We start from the raw sequence: 14199 nt of genomic DNA, 5'->3' as shown, positions 1-14199 counted from the left end.
GATCTTGACTGATTTCTTTTGATTTTCCCATGATGTCAAGCAAAGAGGCACTGAGTTTGAAGGTAGGCCTTGACATACATCCACAAGTACACCTCCAATTAACTCCAATTAGTTTAATTAGCCTATCAAAAGCTTCTAAAGTGATGACATCATTTTCTGGACTTTTCCAAGCTGTTTAAAGGCACAGTCAACTTAGTGTATGTTAACTTCTGACCCATTGGAATTGTGATACATTTAATTATAAGTGAAATAGTCTGTCTGTAAACAATTGTTGTAAAAATGACTTGTCATGCACAAAGTAGATGTCCTAACCCGACTTGCCAAAACTATAGTTTGTTAACAAGACATTTGTGGAGTGGTAGAAAAACGAGTTTTAATGACTCCAACCTAAGTGTATGTAAACGTCCGACTTCAACTGTATATATATATATCTTTACATTTATGTTGTTTACAGACATTGGAGTAAAAAAAAGCAATCAATTTGGCCTTTAATAGAGTACTACAGTTGAACTACACTCATTTATAATATTCTTTAAGCATCAATGAGTATTTATGAGTATGAGTGAGTCAATGAGTATTTATCATAAATAAATTTATGTCCAAAAATGGATGTAGCAACTAAGAATTTAGCTTCAATATTCTGTTGTCTTTCAGCCGTTTAACAGTTTATGACCTCTGAATTCGCTATAAACGGTTTCCTCCTTTGGTTTTGGGTTCACGTCAAATAAGAGGGGGACTCGAGGTGTAACCCGAAACACTCACTATATAGGAATGACCATGACAGGGTTTAAGTGTTTGTATACAATAGTGAATTAGAACAAATTGGCTCAGAATAATTGAAGCCATTTTACACTTCGCATTGGGAATATTTACTTTGTTCAATATGTTGTCGGATGGAACCATGTAATTCACAATGCACTGTTAGCTATTGTACGGTTTTTAATTACTAGTGCTGAGCGATTAACCTACTTTTGGGGGATTTTTCTTCTCTTTTTTTTAAAACTATAATTGACCAACGTCGGTTCAATTATTAGAATTCCATTTCCTTCCTGTTTTTTTTTCCCTGTGAGCTCAATATGCACATTGCAGTTTCTGTAGAGATAAATCAGATCCAGCCCGAACTGTGTGATGTTGTAGGGAGTTGTAGTTTCCAACAGGCCAATACTCTACATAGTTTAACGACAGAAATGGTGGTAGTTAACTACAATGACCATAATCCATTGCGTGCCTACATGTCCGCCTGTCACATAAGAGAATGCAGTTTCTTCGGGAGGAATCTCTACCTGAAAATACATGATCTAAGTGATTGATAGTTGATATTCTACAGTCATAAAAGTATGCCATAATTACTTTGAAGAACTACTTAAATCGTCATTTTGTCAGAAAGCGCTACAGAGATGAGATGACTTAGAATGAAATAAAGTTATTCAATAAAACATTTAATACACACAAAAACTGAAATATTTTATTAAATTAATGTGAATAAATAATGGTTAATGGGGCGGCAGGGTAGCCTAGTGGTTAGAGTGTAGGGACGGCAAGGTAGCCTAGTGGTTAGAGTGTAGAGGCGGCAGGGTAGCCTAGTGGTTAGAGTGTAGGGACGGCAAGGTAGCCTAGTGGTTAGAGTGTAGGGGCGGCAGGGTAGCCTAGTGGTTAGAGTGTAGGGACGGCAAGGTAGCCTAGTGGTTAGAGTGTAGGGACGGCAAGGTAGCCTAGTGGTTAGAGTGTAGGGGCGGCAGGGTAGCCTAGTGGTTAGAGTGTAGGGGCGGCAGGGTAGCCTAGTTGTTAGAGTGTAGAGGCGGCAGGGTAGCCTAGTGGTTAGAGTGTAGGGGCGGCAGGGTAGCCTAGTGGTTAGAGTGTAGGGACGGCAAGGTAGCCTAGTGGTTAGAGTGTAGGGGCGGCAGGGTAGCCTAGTGGTTAGAGTGTAGGGACGGCAAGGTAGCCTAGTGGTTAGAGTGTAGGGGCGGCAGGGTAGCCTAGTGGTTAGAGTGTAGGGACGGCAAGGTAGCCTAGTGGTTAGAGTGTAGGGGCGGCAGGGTAGCCTAGTGGTTAGAGTGTAGGGACGGCAAGGTAGCCTAGTGGTTAGAGTGTAGGGGCGGCAGGGTAGCCTAGTGGTTAGAGTGTAGGGACGGCAAGGTAGCCTAGTGGTTAGAGTGTAGGGGCGGCAGGGTAGCCTAGTTGTTAGAGTGTAGGGGCGGCAGGGTAGCCTAGTGGTTAGAGTGTAGGGGCGGCAGGGTAGCCTAGTGGTTAGAGTGTAGGGGCGGCAGGGTAGCCTAGTTGTTAGAGTGTAGGGGCGGCAGGGTAGCCTAGTGGTTAGAGTGTAGGGGCGGCAGGGTAGCCTAGTGGTTAGAGTGTAGGGACGGCAAGGTAGCCTAGTGGTTAGAGTGTAGGGGCGGCAGGGTAGCCTAGTGGTTAGAGTGTAGGGACGGCAAGGTAGCCTAGTGGTTAGAGTGTAGGGGCGGCAGGGTAGCCTAGTGGTTAGAGTGTAGGGGCGGCAGGGTAGCCTAGTGGTTAGAGTGTAGGGGCGGCAGGGTAGCCTAGTGGTTAGAGTGTAGGGACGGCAGGGTAGCCTAGTGGTTAGAGTGTAGGGGCGGCAGGGTAGCCTAGTGGTTAGAGTGTAGGGGCGGCAGGGTAGCCTAGTGGTTAGAGTGTAGGGACGGCAGGGTAGCCTAGTGGTTAGAGTGTTGAACTAGTAACCGAAAGGTTGCAAGTTCAAAACCCCGAGCTGTTGTTCTGCTCCTGAACAGGCAGTTAACCCACTGTTCCTAGGCCGTCATTGAAAATAAGAATTTGTTCTTAACTGACTTGCCTAGTTAAATAAAGGTAAAAAATAAGCAGTGATATGGAATGATGGCAATTATTAATTGCTATATTATGTTACAGCATTCAACCTGCATAATGCATTTAACATTTTTTTTTTAAACTTACATTTTTCCGAAACCGAAAACGGATTCTATTTTAATTATCGAACTTAAACAGGCCTAAAAAAATCGCTCAGCACTATGAATAATTAATAGAGCCGTTAAGAGTTATTGGTTCTCTTCGCCTTGCTTCAAAACACTGAAACAGCGTTTTGTAACAGTTTAACAGAGCACCAATCCCACCAAGGCTGTAGAAAAGTCTGTCTCTGTGCATGACCTTTGGTTCTGCATCTCTGTAGAACTCTGGTTACTGAAGGGGACTACTTTTTTGAGGAGGGACAAGAAAGGGCTCCACGAGTATAGAGTTCCCATAGGGAAGAATGAAGAGCCGGGTCACCTTGCACAACATGGGTGGAACTTTACATGCAACATTGTGGATCAAAGCCTGAACCAAAGTAGGTGGACGTGCTGTAAGACAGGATCCAGTGAAGGACAGGAAGACAGGATCCAGTGAAAGACAGGAAGACAGGATCCAGTGAAGGACACATTCATGAAAGGGAAAGGTCAGAGTTTAAGAAAGAGCAGGAAGAGAAACTGTCACCTTTCTTAGCTTCTCTTATTCTTTAATGATTCACTGAATCTAAAACACAGATAAAAAATATTGAAATCTAAAACTCAAATGCTATATACAGCACAGGGCAATAAAATAAGCAATAACATGTTAATGTACTGCAAAGTTAGACCATGATGATGTGTATATCAGCTGACGAGATTCCAGGGGTCTGACCTAGTGCTGTTCAGCAGAGAAACCATTACATCTGTCTGGTTCCCTGTGGAGAAGCATGGCAATCAGCCAGACGAGAGTGTCAGTGGCAGTCAGACGAGGGTGTCAGTGGCAGTCAGACGAGAGTGTCAGTGGCAGTCAGACGAGGGTGTCAGTGCCAGTCAGACGAGGGTGTCAGTGGCAGTCAGACGAGAGTGTCAGTGGCAGTCAGACGAGAGTGTCAGTGGCAGTCAGACGAGAGTGTCAGTGGCAGTCAGACGAGAGTGTCAGTGGCAGTCAGACGAGAGTGTCAGTGGCAGTCAGACGAGGGTGTCAGTGGCAGTCAGACGAGGGTGTCAGTGGCAGTCAGACGAGGGTGTCAGTAGCAGTCAGACGAGGGTGTCCGTGGCAGTCAGACGAGGGTGTCAGTAGCAGTCAGACCAGGGTGTCACTAGCATTCAGACCAGGGTGTCAGTAGCAGTCAGACGAGGGTGTCAGTAGCAGTCAGACCAGGGTGTCACTAGCATTCAGACGAGGGTGTCAGTAGCAGTCAGACGAGGGTGTCACTAGCATTCAGACCAGGGTGTCAGTAGCGGTCAGACCAGTTCGACAAGGGTGTCAGACCAGTCAGATGTGGGTGTCATTAGCAGTCAGACCAGGGTGTCAGTAGCAGTCAGACGAGGGTATCAGTAGCAGTCAGACCAGGGTGTCAGTAGCAGTCAGACCAGGGTCAGACCAGGGTGTCAGTAGCAGTCAGACCAGTCAGACGAGGGTGTCAGTAGCAGTCAGACCAGGGTGTCAGTAGCAGTCAGACCAGGGTGTCAGTAGCAGTCAGACGAGGGTCAGACCAGGGTGTCAGTAGCAGTCAGACCAGGGTGTCAGTAGCAGTCAGACCAGGGTGTCAGTAACAGTCAGACCAGGGTGTCAGTAGCAGTCAGACCAGGGTGTCAGTAGCAGTCAGACCAGGGTGTCAGTAACAGTCAGACCAGGGTGTCAGTAGCAGTCAGACCAGGGTGTCAGTAACAGTCAGACCAAGGTGTCAGTAGCAGTCAGACCAGGGTGTCAGTAGCAGTCAGACCAGGGTGTCAGTAGCAGTCAGACCAGGGTGTCAGTAACAGTCAGACCAAGGTGTCAGTAGCAGTCAGACCAGGGTGTCAGTAGCAGTCAGACCAGGGTCAGACCAGTCAGACCAGGGTGTCAGTAACAGTCAGACCAGGGTGTCAGTAGCAGTCAGATGATCAGGAGAAAGTAGAGGGGACCGAAAGGGAACATGAAAAGTGCAATTGTCCACAACATCCCTAAGGAAATCAAAATAATTCCACATCCATAAAATGATACTTGTCATGGTTGGTCTGCGTGAAGCCTGCATCCATCCCAAATAGCACCCTATATCCTACATAGTACACTACTTTGGACCATAGCCCTATGGGTCCTGGTCCAAAGTAGTGCACTACGTAGGGTACCATTTTTGACGCAAACTATATCATCACCCTGCTCATTACGTCTTCATGAAGGGCTCTTCTGGGGCACACTTGATCTCCCAATATGAGTTGGAGGGGATTTCTCTTTTCCATTTTATTAGCAGCTAAGCTCTTTACACTTGTAGCATATTGCAGCAGGTTTCAAGCTTATACTTTATTGTCTTACATTATTGAAAATCTAGGCCCTCAGAGCCATTTCCCCCAGGTCTAGCTTTGTGTGAGAACACATGGATTTCTCTGGCTAGTACACTGGGCTGTACTGGGGGAGGACAGGGGATATTGTAAGGGTAATACTCATTAATCCATCCTGGTTGACTTTCCTCAAAACTTTAGCCCTCCCCTATTGCATCTGTTGAGCCATGTTGATACCCTGACATCTATGAATATATGATTCATCATGGCATTATGACTGCCAATGACTTCGTATCATATGAGGTGAACTGGAAACTGTCAGAAAGTTCTAGAAGGATAGGATACAGAGAGAGCATGCTAACGTTCTAGGAGAGATAGGATACAGAGAGAGCATGCTAACATTCTAGCAGAATAGGATACATAGAGAGAGCATGCTAACATTCTAGCAGAATAGGATACAGAGAGAGAGCATGCTAACATTCTAGCAGGATAGGATACAGAGAGAGCATGCTAACGTTCTAGAAGGATAGGATACAGAGAGAGCATGCTAACGTTCTAGAAGGATAGGATACAGAAATAGCATGCTAACGTTCTAGGAGAGATAGGATACAGAGAGAGCATGCTAACATTCTAGCAGAATAGGATACATAGAGAGAGCATGCTAACATTCTAGCAGAATAGGATACAGAGAGAGAGCATGCTAACATTCTAGCAGGATAGGATACAGAGAGAGCATGCTAACGTTCTAGAAGGATAGGATACAGAGAGAGCATGCTAACGTTCTAGAAGGATAGGATACAGAAATAGCATGCTAACGTTCTAGAAGGATAGGATACAGAGAGAGCATTCTAATGTTCTAGAAGGATAGGATACAGAGAGAGCATGCTAACATTCTAGAAAGATAGGATACAGAGGGAGCATGCTAACGTTCTAGAAGGATAGGATACAGAGAGAGCATGCTAACGTTCTAGAAGGATAGGATACAGAAATAGCATGCTAACGTTCTAGAAGGATAGGATACAGAGAGAGCATGCTAACAGTCCATATCCTGTCCTTTGGAACATGCTAACATTCTAGAAGGCAGGGGAGTTGAAAAATACTGGAATAGAGAAGTGGCCTGAAAATGTGTGATCTAGTTAAACTCCATGGATAAGAATGTGGATGTTAGCTACAGTAGAAGCTACCCCCTGACATGATACATGTGAACCAAACACAGCTAGCAGTAATATGGAATTAAAACATACTCAAACAAGAGAGACTAAAATTAAAACAGAATAAACGCTGTTCACATATAATTCACTATAGTAAACATACCAGACTGCCGAAGGGTAAAGATCCACAATGTACAGCAGGCAGCAGAAGCCCGTGAATAGATGACATCTGGAAATAAGCTTCATATAAAACACTTTTTTTGAATAACAAAAACACATCTAAATGTCCACACATTGTTCATCAAAATCATACTTTATTGAAAGTTGTTTTTCCTAGTACTATAAAAATAAACTATTACATTGAGTCATAACCTGAAATTTAACAGCATCAACTATAAAACTCACTGCTTGGCAAGGTGGAAACTGGCTTCAAATCATTCTAAGACGACACAAAACCAAATCTAGTGGGAAACAGACAAATCATTCTAAGACGACACAAAACCAAATCTAGTGGGAAACAGACAAATCATTCTAAGACGACACAAAACCAAATCTAGTGGGAAACAGACAAATCATTCTAAGACGACACAAAACCAAATCTAGTGGGAAACAGACAAATCATTCTAAGACGACACAAAACCAAATCTAGTGGGAAACAGACAAATCATTCTAAGGCGACACAAAACCAAATCTAGTGGGAAACAGACAAATCATTCTAAGACGACACAAAACCAAATCTAGTGGGAAACAGACAAATCATTCTAAGACGACACAAAACCAAATCTAGTGGGAAACAGACAAATCATTCTAAGACGACACAAAACCAAATCTAGTGGGAAACAGACAAATCATTCTAAGACGACACAAAACCAAATCTAGTGGGAAACAGACAAATCATTCTAAGACGACACAAAACCAAATCTAGTGGGAAACAGACAAATCATTCTAAGACGACACAAAACCAAATCTAGTGGGAAACAGACAAATCATTCTAAGACGACACAAAACCAAATCTAGTGGGAAACAGACAAATGATTCTAAGGCGACACAAAACCAAATCTAGTGGGAAACAGACAAATCATTCTAAGACGACACAAAACCAAATCTAGTGGGAAACAGACAAATCATTCTAAGACGACACAAAACCAAATCTAGTGGGAAACAGACAAATCATTCTAAGACGACACAAAACCAAATCTAGTGGGAAACAGACAAATCATTCTAAGACGACACAAAACCAAATCTAGTGGGAAACAGACAAATCATTCTAAGACGACACAAAACCAAATCTAGTGGGAAACAGACAAATCATTCTAAGACGACACAAAACCAAATCTAGTGGGAAACAGACAAATCATTCTAAGACGACACAAAACCAAATCTAGTGGGAAACAGACAAATCATTCTAAGACGACACAAAACCAAATCTAGTGGGAAACAGACAAATCATTCTAAGACGACACAAAACCAAATCTAGTGGGAAACAGACAAATCATTCTAAGACGACACAAAACCAAATCTAGTGGGAAACAGACAAATCATTCTAAGACGACACAAAACCAAATCTAGTGGGAAACAGACAAATCATTCTAAGACGACACAAAACCAAATCTAGTGGGAAACAGACAAATCATTCTAAGGCGACACAAAACCAAATCTAGTGGGAAACAGACAAATCATTCTAAGACGACACAAAACCAAATCTAGTGGGAAACAGACAAATCATTCTAAGACGACACAAAACCAAATCTAGTGGGAAACAGACAAATCATTCTAAGACGACACAAAACCAAATCTAGTGGGAAACAGACAAATCATTCTAAGACGACACAAAACCAAATCTAGTGGGAAACAGACAAATCATTCTAAGACGACACAAAACCAAATCTAGTGGGAAACAGACAAATCATTCTAAGACGACACAAAACCAAATCTAGTGGGAAACAGACAAATCATTCTAAGACGACACAAAACCAAATCTAGTGGGAAACAGACAAATCATTCTAAGACGACACAAAACCAAATCTAGTGGGAAACAGACAAATCATTCTAAGACGACACAAAACCAAATCTAGTGGGAAACAGACAAATCATTCTAAGACGACACAAAACCAAATCTAGTGGGAAACAGACAAATCATTCTAAGACGACACAAAACCAAATCTAGTGGGAAACAGACAAATCATTCTAAGACGACACAAAACCAAATCTAGTGGGAAACAGACAAATCATTCTAAGGCGACACAAAACCAAATCTAGTGGGAAACAGACAAATCATTCTAAGACGACACAAAACCAAATCTAGTGGGAAACAGACAAATCATTCTAAGACGACACAAAACCAAATCTAGTGGGAAACAGACAAATCATTCTAAGACGACACAAAACCAAATCTAGTGGGAAACAGACAAATCATTCTAAGACGACACAAAACCAAATCTAGTGGGAAACAGACAAATCATTCTAAGACGACACAAAACCAAATCTAGTGGGAAACAGACAAATCATTCTAAGACGACACAAAACCAAATCTAGTGGGAAACAGACAAATCATTCTAAGGCGACACAAAACCAAATCTAGTGGGAAACAGACAAATCATTCTAAGACGACACAAAACCAAATCTAGTGGGAAACAGACAAATCATTCTAAGACGACACAAAACCAAATCTAGTGGGAAACAGACAAATCATTCTAAGACGACACAAAACCAAATCTAGTGGGAAACAGACAAATCATTCTAAGACGACACAAAACCAAATCTAGTGGGAAACAGACAAATCATTCTAAGACGACACAAAACCAAATCTAGTGGGAAACAGACAAATCATTCTAAGACGACACAAAACCAAATCTAGTGGGAAACAGACAAATCATTCTAAGACGACACAAAACCAAATCTAGTGGGAAACAGACAAATCATTCTAAGACGACACAAAACCAAATCTAGTGGGAAACAGACAAATCATTCTAAGACGACACAAAACCAAATCTAGTGGGAAACAGACAAATCATTCTAAGACGACACAAAACCAAATCTAGTGGGAAACAGACAAATCATTCTAAGACGACACAAAACCAAATCTAGTGGGAAACAGACAAATCATTCTAAGACGACACAAAACCAAATCTAGTGGGAAACAGACAAATCATTCTAAGGCGACACAAAACCAAATCTAGTGGGAAACAGACAAATCATTCTAAGACGACACAAAACCAAATCTAGTGGGAAACAGACAAATCATTCTAAGACGACACAAAACCAAATCTAGTGGGAAACAGACAAATCATTCTAAGACGACACAAAACCAAATCTAGTGGGAAACAGACAAATCATTCTAAGACGACACAAAACCAAATCTAGTGGGAAACAGACAAATCATTCTAAGACGACACAAAACCAAATCTAGTGGGAAACAGACAAATCATTCTAAGACGACACAAAACCAAATCTAGTGGGAAACAGACAAATCATTCTAAGACGACACAAAACCAAATCTAGTGGGAAACAGACAAATCCTTGTCAAAACGGCTCAACATTTCAAGTGTAGATCAAACTATTGAAAACTGGCTGAAAACGTTCATGAGATTAACACAATTCAGGACACTATCCAAAATGAAACGATTAGCACAAATATTAGTTACCAAACTTCTTATTTTATATTCAGCCAATTACATTTTAGAAAAATATATAAAATATTTATTTCACAAAAATATATTTGCAGACAGGATTATCCATTTCTAAAAAGGTTAACAATTATATAACTTTAAAAAGTTTTTACTTATCAATATTACTATTTACATGTATATTTTCTGGCAGCTTTAGAAAGCAGTCTTGATACTGGGACAATAAGTATTTATTTTTATTTTTTAAAAACACATCCATTGACTTTAAAGGAGTATCCACATTACAGTGTAAAGTTACAGTATTAATTGTGGCTTTGATGGCTCCTTCCTTATGGTTGTGTGTAGACTACACTGTAGTGGTTATCTTTCCATTCAAACAGAATGTTAGTGAGATGGTATGAAATCATCATGTCTACTGTCTGGTTAGTAGCCATTTTCCCCATACCAGTGTTAGGTAGTGTAAACATGCGAGGCTATACATGAAGCAGTACAGTGTTTGTGGTTAATAACAGCTAGAAAAGGCAAGGCACACTGATAAATCGGTTCACAGCCACATACAAAATGGCTTGATCAAGCACTCAATCATTCTCTTCATCCTCAAGGATCCTTCAGGTCTTCAAACGATCTCTGATCATGACGATAACCGATCAATACCCCATGATGTGGTTAATGTGGCCCTGAGAAGAGACTCATTATGTGACACAGGTAATCTTTACGGAATAAACAGTTTACATGATGGTAGCATTCCAAATGGCACCCTCTCCACTATATAGTGCACTACGCGGGGAACAGGGTAGTGCACTATATAGGGAATAGGGTAGTGCACTATATAGGGAATAGGGTAGTGCACTATATAGGGAATAGGGTAGTGCACTATATAGGGAATAGGGTAGTGCACTATTTAGGGAATAGGGTAGTGCACTATATAGGGAATAGGGTAGTGCACTATATAGGGAATAGGGTAGTGCACTATATAGGGAATAGGGTAGTGCACTATATAGGGAATAGGGTAGTGCACTACATAGGGAATAGGGTAGTGCACTACATAGGGAATAGGGTGCCATTTGGGACTGAACCCAGGTCATGTTCATTAATCAGTCCCTCCAGCATTTTGATGGGATTTTTGCAGAGCAAACGGCTTGATTTTGCTGCGGCAACCTTGACATTTTGCATGGCAATATGCTATGATTTAGTCCAATTTGTCGTGAAACTGAGCTGACGAGGGGGGAATAAGATTTGTTGATGTGTGGCTTCATTTAAACATATTATGCAGTAAATATACTCTGATTGGTTGAAATTGCAAGCCCTATATTTGTACTGCGGTGATGGGCCTGGTTTGTGTGACAACATTGCGATGATTTGACTGTTGCACGTGGAAAGAGTGCAGTGATTGGTCAAATTTACAAGCCCCCCGCATAATACGCAGGGAATTATTGATTTAGCAATAAATAAATGAATAAAAAAATAATAATTGCAGAAACCTGGAGGGACTGATTAACCCGTTTAACATTAGAAAGTCCAGAACGCCGACTCGGCCCAAGGTGAGCATGAAGAGCAAAGGGCTCCATGGTCAATATGGTAGGTTCTTTAGCCCGAGGGCCAACCCTTTCTAAAATAGCCATCTTTTATTACGTTGATTTTATAGGTGCAACAATTGTCCCCAAAGTAAGAGACGTAATATCCCATATTAGTTATAAGGAATGTATGACTATATGTGCTATAGCTGTTAAATCCACGATTGCCACTGATGAGACATTTGTTTAGGTGTTTCTGGGATGGCTTGTACAAAATGCTGGGTTATAGGCCTAGACACTGACATATGATATCAGTCACTACTGGGATATGTTTAGGCAAAAAATCAGGACACTACTTACGGGCTCTCCTGCCAGGCACCGATTACAACATTGGCTGCCTTGGACTGCATAGACCTGTACAAGAGACAACACGAGCCTGGAGGGTTATTACGGCAACAATTACACTCGATTAATTTAATGGATTGTCATATTGTACTTATGCAATAAAACATTTGAGGATAAACACTGCATCGAAGACAAGACTATTCAAAGTAAAACGAAATATGACAGAAGGACAAATCCACAGTGGAGTGAAAAGATATACAAATATAAATGTCAACATTGTGGCACTAAGCCACATTCCTTGGGTAAGGATGAGATGCAATTTCCCAAACAGTTATTGCTTCCTTGACATCACCAGCATTGAGGGAAAAAAAACTGTCGTAAAGATAGCCAAGGCTACACCTTCTAGAGATAAAGATATTGAGGAAGCATGTTGTCATGGATACGCCTAGTGTCCCTTACTGCTTGACCTATGAACCTTTATTACGACTCCAGCGTCATCATCATTCAAGGAGGAAAACATAGACCGTAAGAACACTCCTGCAATGCATGTGGGAGGCCAACTCCTTTCAAATATAGGGCTAGACTGTAGCAACAAAAGTATCCAAAATAGTTGAATATGCATATCTACCATGTTGGAAGCTGGGTGGTTGCTGCTGACACCGCTGTTTGGGACACCCTGCTGTTGCATGCTGGCATCCATGGCACCGTCAGTCACCATCCCGCCATGTTCAACCTGGACGCAGACTCCCGCTCCGTTGCACAGTCGTTTCTGAGGATTCAAACAATGCAGCATAGTTGTGTAACGTGACAGGTAATAATGATCGAGCTAGTTAGCTAAGTGGTTATAGGCATGCGTGCACTTAGCTAATGTACTGAGAGAGCGTTTCTTCATGAGAGACTGTGTAGCACGTATTCATAGTGACACGTGCTTCTACATTTTGTAAACACGTTAGTTCCCTATGAGTTAGCTTAGCTTAGCTAGAGCTCCCATACAACCAAATATCCATGCAAGGTTAGCTAAACGAGTAGCAATCACAAATACATGCACACGTGATAACCAATACATCACTATGAACTGATTTAGCCTAAAGATAGCAACAAGACAACTGGACAGCTATTTCAATAGCCAGATAGCTAGACTGGTGTTAGCTCAACTATAGAAATACACCAATGGCAATAATGTTTCCACTAAAGCAAAAGGTTACGGTTTAACATTGGAAACCCGACGTTGAATTGCATTGAATTCTTCGCCGGACAGAAATGAGCTCTTGAATCAGGGAAGTTTCCTCTCACGGCCTCTCTTCAATCCACAATGTTGTTGAATAGAATTGTATTTCATCGTTAATCGTTCAATGCAATTCAACGTCGGGTTTCCAGGCTATAAACTAGTTTTTAATAAGGAAGGTTACCGTCATACCGCTTGGCAATCTTTCTGGGTTTGAAGGTCTCCTTCGTGGCGTCTCTTCTTCTGGAGGGCTGTCATATATTCCATGCTTGTGGAAGATTATTACACCTAGTTTTATTATCTATCGACTGAATGTAATAACAAAATGTCAAAAGGTAACAGTAACGTTAGATATCTGGCAAGCAAACATACACAACACGTCCAGTGTCGCTAACTAGTTCAATACTAACGAGGTCTTTTCAGAAACGTCCGGCTGCGATTCCACAAATCAATGAAATTGCAACTAGAGAAGTGGCTACAAAACGGTTCAATCTCTGGCTACCTTGTTAGCTGGTTCACTATTTCACTTTCAGTTCGCTTTTCTACCGCAAGGACACGACAACCGTCCTCTTGATTTCTCTGCTTCTGACTCTTCAAAGTGTCGTCCCCGTTTCCAAGTAGCGGGGGGGCCTTTCTGGACAGCACTTTGTGACAGTGGCTGATGTAAAAAAGCGCTTTATTAAATACCATTGATTTGATTTATTTGTGGAATATGAGGACAAATTACCCCCCCCCCCCCCCCCCCCCATACCAAATGCATGCTCAACACATTTTCTCCATTATAATTATTATTATAATTATATTTTACATGTTGGTTATTCATTTTAGTTCATAGATCAGTCATAGACCGACTCTGTGTAGGTAGTTATGTCTTGTTCTATCCATATAGTTGCTAGAATATACCGACTGTACCATTAGCTTGTTTACACTGAGCTGCACTGGGGTCGGAAAGTCATCATTACATTCACTATGGAGCCAGGTGAGATATGGTTCGGGAAAATGTACCTCCATGCATGGGATGTGATATGCCACTGTAGTCCTCATGTTGGAGTACAGGGACATATCCCATCCCCTGCATGGAGGTACGTTTTCAGACTCATA

At 41.7% G+C, this 14199-nt stretch overlaps 1 long non-coding RNA gene across 2 annotated transcripts; it reads right to left on the bottom strand.

The window, feature by feature from the left end:
* Window positions 1-6685: 6685 nt before the first annotated feature.
* LOC118966092 (uncharacterized) lies at window positions 6686-13756 on the bottom strand. Of its 2 annotated transcripts, XR_016491182.1 has the most exons (5): window positions 13601-13756; window positions 13291-13366; window positions 12502-12642; window positions 11889-11942; window positions 6686-10691 (listed from the first exon to the last, which is right to left on the bottom strand). It is a non-coding gene; the product is annotated as an uncharacterized LOC118966092 (long non-coding RNA). The 2 variants fall into 2 exon arrangements; XR_016491181.1 differs by lacking the exon at window positions 13601-13756 and having other exon boundaries at window positions 13283-13377.
* Between the last annotated feature and the right edge of the window lie 443 nt (window positions 13757-14199).

The sequence above is a fragment of the Oncorhynchus mykiss genome, chromosome 23 (assembly GCF_057628025.1).
Source record: "Oncorhynchus mykiss isolate SJ-2025 chromosome 23, ASM5762802v1, whole genome shotgun sequence".
In the NCBI taxonomy this organism is placed as follows: domain Eukaryota; kingdom Metazoa; phylum Chordata; class Actinopteri; order Salmoniformes; family Salmonidae; genus Oncorhynchus; species Oncorhynchus mykiss.
The sequence above is the reverse complement of the archived record's forward strand: the minus strand, read 5'-3'. Positions and strand labels throughout refer to the sequence as shown.